We start from the raw sequence: 9077 nt of genomic DNA, 5'->3' as shown, positions 1-9077 counted from the left end.
ATTAATGGCCTTTGACCATGAGATTTTACGTGGTGTTCGACGCCAAGTCCTTTTTTCACACCGTGCGAATTGTACTGTAGTACCTTGAGGGTCATTGTCATTATTGGTGATTCCTCGTGCACCTGTTAACAACTTACATCATTGGCTGGTAATTAGGCGATGCCTTTCCATGTTCGACTCCAAAATTTTCTCACATGGATCTTGTACTCCGAGTGAAGATTGAACGAGTTTTGAAGACCCCGGCTCTAGTTTCATCCATCCGGGCTGTGATATATTTAAGAATATAAAGACATCAAATGTACATCATTGCCAAACAGATGATCATCCAAATCAAAGGATGATGAGTCCGAATCATTAGTCTGCTACACAGACGATTGTCTGTCCTATGTACATGAAAATGAATTTATAAAGTTGAGCATGGGAATGCCCGCCTTATCTAGATCATGAAAAATATTATGAAGATAATGTATTGTATTGTATCTTATTACAGGTCGCCTCCCAGCTCGAAAAAACTTCGGATCCTCATGATAAAGCATTTCACCCGACATCAAAATATTAACGACCTCATGCTTTAGGGAGCAACTGTTATAGACATTTTTGGGCACTTCAACCCCAATCATAAATGTCCATAAACTGAGGGCTCCTAAGTCCCTAAAAGTTTTGCTTCACTACCTAAAGGAACAAGGTCAGTTGATTACATCATCTCCCAGAAGTTCTCCACTAAACATTTCTCAGAAATGGTCAAAACTGGACCATACTGAATACCCAGTGTAGAGGGTGTGATGCATATCACCTTCCCAGTGTAAAGGGTGCTATGCATACTGGATGGCCCCTCCGTAGGGTGCGATGGGCGAGAATGGACAAATGGCAGAGACAATTTGCGAGGTGGAAGATCATAGAATCTTCCAGAAGCTTCCTCTTTGACACTTACCTCTCTGTTTTCGACCAGGGATGAGTAAGAGATCATCAGTCTCTAAGTGGAATCAAGAACTATCAGAGAGAGGACAGTAATCAAAACTCCAGAAGATGACTCACACCCCTACAATCATCTATATATGGATCCCTCATCATAGAGATCCAAAGGCTGGAATCTTCTATCTTGTAGAGAAGTGTTGTTGGTTTTCTGGTGAAACTTCATAGTGTTGGGTGATCTAAGCTTTACTGGAGGTGAAGAAGGGCTTTCTTGCTGGAGGATGATGCTAGGTTAGAACAATTGGTTGTAATCCTCTTGCTATTCTTGATACTAATAAAGCTATTGAAGTTTTCCTCCACATTCTTGTATGTTTGATTGTATATGCATTTGTGTGGTTAATACATATCTGGTCCTGCGTTATTTATGAATATAGATCTCTATTCTTCTATAGCATTATGCTACTTTGATTCCAGAGGTGCTCTTTGAAGCTGGGCAGACGAAGAAGAAGCGACAAAGATCTATCAAGAAGGAGAGGAATCAAGCAAGGAACCAAGCGCAAGACTAAGTTTGGTGTCCTTTGTTCCACTCTTATATATTTTTCATAAAGGAAAGCGAAAGTAGTCTTTACTTGTTTGTTTCTAAGATAGCTACTAGTCTTAGTGGGAATAGCAGCTCCGAGTGGACACTATTCCCGGTAACAACATATCATTTTTTTTAGTATCTAGAAGTTGTGGTTCTTGTCGTTATAGTACAAACCAATGGGATTGCCAAATTCTTACACATTTTTTAGTATCGATATTTCTAGATTTTGGTCGCCACATTATTAATCAACTAGGATCAATATTCCTATCAGATTAAGAAAAAAATTATGGTTGTCCCATAATTCATCTTACAAGATATCTATCCCAATGAAGTCAGGATGACAAGTTAATCGTGGTGATACCATCCACTGATAAGCGTCATTTTTTTGCGGTCCCAAATTTTTCAAAAGAGATTTTAAGTGACCTGCATCAACAGACTCTTGGTCTCACACCCATCAAAACGATTCTAATTTTAAGTAACCCAAAATTTTTACCTATGACATTTTATGGTAATTACAAGAGCTAAAGCTATGGATAACCTTTAGAAAATAATACAAGATCTAGAAGACAACCTTCCCACCAAAATCCACGTTGTAATGTAAAATTCCCTAACACCTATATGAGAGCTCCTCAAGGATAAAGGCCCCATGGGGGAGGGAAACTATGTTGATGGAAACCCTGAAGGAGAATCTATCCACCATATATATGAGGGATATCATCCTTTCCAACGGGATCACCAATATTCTAGAAATAAGACACCCAATATTGACATGCACAAATCTAATGGTTCTAAACTAGTAGTGTGGGTGGCAGGAATGGAACATTATTTTCAAGTCAACAATATTTGGGATGACGAAACCAACTACAAGTGGGATCGCTTTATTTTGACCAAGAATGCTAGCAGTGGTGGAAATGAAATCAAAAATGCTATGCAAGAAAGCCAACTTGGAATATGTTCTCTAAAGTCATTTGTGCCCATTTTGAAAGTGACACTCACTTTTTGGGTTGCCTCACAAAGCTCAAACAAACTAGTATAGTCTGAGACTACATCACATAATTTAAATAGTTGGACATTAGGAAAGAGGGCCTCATGGACACCTTGTATATGGTATGTTTCATCATTGTCTTCAAGGAAGCCATCTAGGCACATGTTAGAATGCATCAATCAAGTACTTGGTTAGAATATTTCCACAAACATTTAGATGCATAAACTATTATTATTTCCCAATACATTTGCCCTTCATTCACATCAAATACATGTCACAATTGTCATAATGGAAACACCTAAAACCTTAAGGTGCAGAAGGTGTTGCCTGTGGAAATGGCTGAAAGGCAAAGACAAGTGTTGTGCTACTAATGTGATGAAAAATATTCCCTAGGACACAAATGCAAGGAACCAAAGTTCTTTCAAGCTCATGCAACTGAAGATAGCTCAGGAAATGAGGCCTAGCCCAGTGAAGTGTCTAAGGAGGATGCAGTGAAATCTCAAGATACTAAAGCCAATTCTACAACACGACCTCAAGAAACAACTATATATTTACATGCATTAGCGGGTATTTCTTCGCCACAAATGGTTCAAATTAGAGGTTTTATTAAGCATCACCTAGTGGTTGTATTCATCAACAATGGAAATATGCATAATTTTATCCATAAAAAAGCTGTTGAGGTTATGCATTTTTTGTGAGGGAAGCATTCTATTTTTAGCTCCTTATAGCCAATTAGGAGGCCATGAAATGTGAAGGCTATTGTGAGAACATAAAGCTCCAGATGGGGAACTACTACCTTAAAACACATATTTTCCATTGAAATGGGAGGTTGTGACATCGTCCTCAACACTATATGAGGTTGTGACTTCCAATATCTCTATATGAGCTGCAAATAGAATGGGAAAACTCATACACTCATGGGCTCTAGGTAGACACCCCCATTATCATTAGCTCACATATAATGGAGAAGATTCTAAAAAAGGGACACCATGGGGTAGTTGCTCAAATCAATGCAATTTAGGCCATTAAATCGATCCCTACCAATATTCGTTCAAATATGAAAAAGGTGTTGATTCACCATCAATAGGTGTTTGAAAAAACCAAGGAACTACCCCCCTCTTGAAGTGATCATGATCATAACATCCCTTTAATTTCAAGTAGCCAGCTACCCAATGTATGGCTATATAGGTAACCATTTTCACGAAATAATGAACTTGAAAATATTATTAAGGAGGTACTAGAACTAGGAGTGGCTCGTCCCAACTCCAGCCCTTATTCATCCCTAGTGGTCATGGTTTTAAAGAAGCATGGGGAGTGGCACATGTGTCTCGATTTTAGGGCCCTCAAAAAACTCACCATCAAGGACAAGTTTCCTATTCCAATTGTTAATTATCTTCTCAATGAGCTCTGTGGTGCCCAATTCTTTACCAAGTTGGATCTTCATTCAGGCTATCACAAAACCAGAATGAAAGTACCAAATATTCCTAAGACATCTTTCAAAACCCATGAAGGTCACTATGGATTTTTTATTATGTCCTCTGGTCTTTGTGATGCCTGTCCACCTTGCAAAGTCTCATGAATCATCTTCTCAAGACCTATCTCATAAAAATTTCCTGGTATTTTTTGATGATATACTCATCTACAAAAAGACATGGGAGATACATCTTCAACATGTTGACCAGGTATTGAAACTTCTAAAGGATAATAAATTATTTGTAAAATTGTCCAACTTATCTTTTGGAATGGAAGAGGTGGAGTACTTAGAAAATGTTTCAATTATGCAAGAGTAAGAGTGGACCCCAAAAAGATTCATGCAACACAAATTAGCCACAACCTTGGACCTTGAAAAGTATACAGGGATTTTTATGTCTCATAGGATGCTATTGCAATTTTTTCAAAAATTATGGATGCATTGCCAAACCCCTGATGAGCCTTCTAAAGAAAATTGCATTCATCTAGACAGAAGAAACTAAATAGACCTCCTTCGATCTCAAACAATCCATGTGTTCCACCTCAATTTTTTCCCTCCAAAAGTTTTAAAAAACCCTTTGTGGTCGAATGTGAGGCCTCACAGACAAGAATTGGAGAATTCTTAACACAAGAAGGTCAACCAATCACCTTCACAAGGCAACAATTAAGTGTCAAGAATTTGTTTCAATCCACTTATCATGAGAAATAAATTATGACAATTTTACATGCAATAGAAACTTGGCATCCATAATTTCATACACAGCATTTCCAAATACAAACTGACCACCATAGTCTAAATTATTTCTTGGAGTAGTGTTTATCCTCACCACAAAAAAAAAAAATTGGCTTATCAAAATGTTTAGCTATGACTATGAGATAGTCTATAATAAAGGTCATGAAAATGTTGTGGCAAATGCTTTATCTTGGAAATTTGAGGAGGATGGCACCCTCTTATCCCTATCTTTTTCCATACCATCTTGGATTGAGGAGACCCATCATGAATGGTTTTCCCATCCATCTTTTTCGCATATAATCGAAAGGTTACAAGGGGATCCTAACCCTCCAGTGGGTTACACTTGGTAGGCAAATATTCTTCGATATAAAGATCATGTGGTTCTCTCCCTTAACTCCACTCTCACAACACACATTCTAGCAGAGATGCACTCCTCTCCTATTGTAGGACATTCGGGCTTTCAGAAGAATTATGCTCATGAACATCGCTCTTTCTTTTGGGGAGGGATGAAATAGGACATTCTTGCATTTCTGGCTAAATGTGATGTCTACCAGTGCAATAGAGGGGAAATAGTGAAGACACGAGGAACCTTAAAACTTGTTGACGGTGTTATAAATTCATCAACCAAGGGATCTCCCTTATATGAAGTCCCAATTATACCTCACACCATTTGGATTAGGATCGCCATTCAGAATATTGATCTGGTTGCAATGTATTATTATAGATTTTCCTCGGCTCTAACTGTTATAGACATTTTTGTGCCTTACAGCATTGAGCATGAAATGTCCATAATCTAAGGGATCCAAAGTCCCTAAACATGTTGTTCCTACCCCTAGAGGAACAAGGCTAACAAACCACAGCAGATCCCAGAAGTTCTCCACCAGAAAATGCTCAAAACAAGTCAATTCAGGGTCAATTCAATAGCTCCACTGGCTACATACGCTGAATGTCAAGGGTGACACTGGCTACCTGTGCTGAATGTCAAAGCCAACACTGGCTACCTGCGCTGAGTGAGAGTGGACATGTGGCAAGCTCATTTCTCAAGGTGTCAAAACCCAGGAAGCTTCCAAAATGACACTTGCCTCAGGGAATTCGATTGGTGATGAGTAAGAGGTTCCAAATCTCCAAGTGGAAGCAAGAACCTCCAAGTGGAATCAAGAACTGAAAGAGGGAGAGGACACTAGTCAGATCTCAAGCTGACTCATCCTCTCTCCAAAAATCTATATATGGATCTCTCCTCCATGAGATCCAGAGGCTGGAAATTGGTATTTTGCAGAGAATTGTTGTTGGTTTGAGGTTAGAACTATTGGGTGATTTGCTTTGAAGGAGGTGAAGGAGAGATTCCTTTTGCTGGGAAGGTGATGCTGGATTGGGCATCACTTGGTTGTATCTCTTCCTGAACTTTATTTTCTTCATCAATAAAACCATTTGAGTTTCTCCTATATGCATGTATATCAATGATGTTTTGTTGTATTTGCATATTTAGTTTATTCTAATCCTAAACTAGTTATGAATTTAAATCTATGCTCTTTGTAGTTTCCCTTTCTTGTGATCTTGCAGGAACTTGGTGTAGCTGGGCCAGTGAAGGAACAAGCAGCGGGAAGCAAACAAAAGAGAGAGAGATCGGATCGACAAACTAGCGGAAGACATCGGTTAGTTACATCCTTCTCCTCTATTTACATTTCATAAAGAAGAATACTCAAATAGTTTTGTCTTGTTTGTTGCTAAGCCACTGTCACTCCTTAGAGTGGGATAGGGGCATTCCGTGTTGGATACTTTTCCCAACAACAAATTGGTGACTCCGCTGGGGATCGTATCTTGTTGGTTTATTTGTGTTTTTGCTATTCATTTCATAAACTCAAAGAGTGCCGAATCGAACTGCATTTGTCTCTTTCAAATGCAAAGTAGAGAGCAGCTACTCTAGTCCATTCACTGGGCCTGTTAATGATTTGAAAAGCTGATCCACAAGTGCTCTAACAGCTCTTAGTGATAGATCTTCATCCTCCTTTGAATCATCCTTTAGATTGTACTTGATTGATAGCTTTTATTTGGCCAAAAACTGTGAATTTGACTAAAATCTATAACCCGGAACCCAGAACCAATTCTCGTTTCTGCTTTAGCGCAGACCCAGAGAATAGGTTCTGCATTTCAACGCAGGTCTCGTAAAGGCTACCTGCGCTGAATGTCAAAACCTCTGTGTTAGACCTGCGCTGAACAGTCTTTGCCTTGTGCAGCTGTGTTTCCCTGTTTCCTTTTGCTCAATTTCACCTCTGTTTTTTCAGCCTGTTATCAGTCACTGTACCTATCTGAAACCCCTTTTCTTTGCCTCAATTCCGCCTCAGTTGTATAATGAAACTGTATTTGTTCTTTGTGTATTTGTTACATCATTTGCAGTTTCCCATCACGAAAGTAAACTACTCTTACTGTGGCCCCTAGATCTAGACCTGTCATAAGTGTCGTTTTGATCTTAGGAGTGAGTTTGTTTGTTGTTCACAGTTGATTTAGCTTTTACTTTCGTCATTTGGTTTGAATTTATGCATTTCTAGTGTCGAAACAAGTAAATCATAAGGTGTCTTTTGATTTTGAAAAAGGAACTTGTTTATGTTTTCACTTGAAATCGAATTCAAAGTTATACAACATCTTTCTTTATATAAACATCAATATTAAGAAAGAGAAAAGAAATACATGCATTTGTGCATTTGCATTTTGACAGCTTGTATGTTGATTTAGGAAAAGTGCATTACTGTGTGCTCTATGCTCTGTGAGAAAAGATGATGTCTTTCTTTTCCCTTGTAGCTAGGATTTTCATCTGTTGAAAAGATATAAAAAGCTTGCTTATCATCTTTAGACTGCATTTAGGAGTTGTATCATACATCTCGTGGTGATCCAAAAAGGCAAACTTCTAAAAAAGATCAACCTAAAATAAATTGAATGAACTTAACAACGCTTTGTAACATAACGCACAACATAGAGATCTAGGCTAGAGACGTGTTCCGGCGTCGTAAAGCCTGATATCTTACCATCGAGTGGTTGGGTGATTCCTCCACGGTGAAGCGATAAGTATCAGTACAGATTTTGCTCCCACGTACCGTCGCGTATATATTGGGAGACCCCTATAGGAATAAAGCCTTTATCCATAGGAAGTCGTGTCGGCCGCCCTACTGATCGCAATGCACTGAACACAGCATTCAGGAAGGTCGACCGCCCGTACCTTAAAAAGTATTCTGCGGTTTTGCGAAAAGTTTGGCACACCCTCTACCTAGAACCCCAGAGCAGTTTCTTTTGGCCGTTTTTCAGACTCTATAACAGAAAAAGTCCATCCGAGCATTTGTCACTTCGGGCTCGTTAAAACATCGAAGGAGACTAGAGTCATCTTTTGCTTTTTCTCGACTCTTTAAAATTGAAAAAGCAAGTTGTGTCCAAGCATCGTTAAAATTTATTTTAAACGGAATAATCATCACCTTTCCCTCGTTGATCTTCGAAGTTAGTCTACCTTCATCACAAAGTTCTTGTAGAATCGCTAGGAAATATTTTGGATAGACTAAATATGTCTGAACAACCGTCGACATATAGGACTGTGTCATCCGACACAGCAGCAGCAGAACCTCCTGCTGCTACTCCAACAATGTACGCCGGTATACCATCTGTCCCGGCAAGTTATCAACAGCAAGCCGGAGTCCCATCAGGGACGATGACATGGTTAGTTCCTATTTCTTCATCCGGATCATCATCTGGTATTTCTTATGTTGAAACTCAACAAATTGATCCAATGTGTCTTCAAAGGCCAATCTACCCTTTAAGTACTGGATTTCCACCATATGGAGGGCAGTATGCTTTTTCATTGTTCCCTCCTATAGAACAACCATATGGGAGTTTACAACAAAGTTCAGGTGAAACTGGAATTACATCCAGCGGTCGGGTACCAATACTGCCTCAACAACCAGGGGTTGTATATTCAATGCAACCAGTCCACCCTGTGTCGAATAATCACACTATACCTGCTATGGTGAATGCGTCGCAAGTACAAGCTCCACTTGTTGTATGTCAACCCCAAGTTTCTCAGGTTGCAATACAACAGCCTCTTGTCTCAACGACTCAATCACAATCTCAGGGTAGTGCCTCCTTATCTGGAGCGACTCAGGCTCAAACAAGTACTGTGACTCCTCATCTTGGTCAATCATCCAGTATTGGTCAACAGAAAATGGTCCAACAACCAGAGCTGGTTCAATCTCAACAACCGCCATTCCAGCAATCATATCAAGGACCTGAGCAACAAGTCTTTGTAAGTAATGGGCAACCATACTATAATGGTTATGCCCATCAACCTTGTCAAAGTTGCCAGCATTATGCTGGTTTTCAAAGACCCATTGCTCAGGCGATCCCATATTATCCTG

The sequence above is a fragment of the Pinus tabuliformis genome, chromosome 5_2 (genome assembly GCF_031772625.1).
Source record: "Pinus tabuliformis cultivar Carrire ecotype Pingquan chromosome 5_2, CPIR1, whole genome shotgun sequence".
In the NCBI taxonomy this organism is placed as follows: Eukaryota; Viridiplantae; Streptophyta; class Pinopsida; order Pinales; family Pinaceae; genus Pinus; species Pinus tabuliformis.
Note: the sequence above shows the minus strand (reverse complement) of the source record.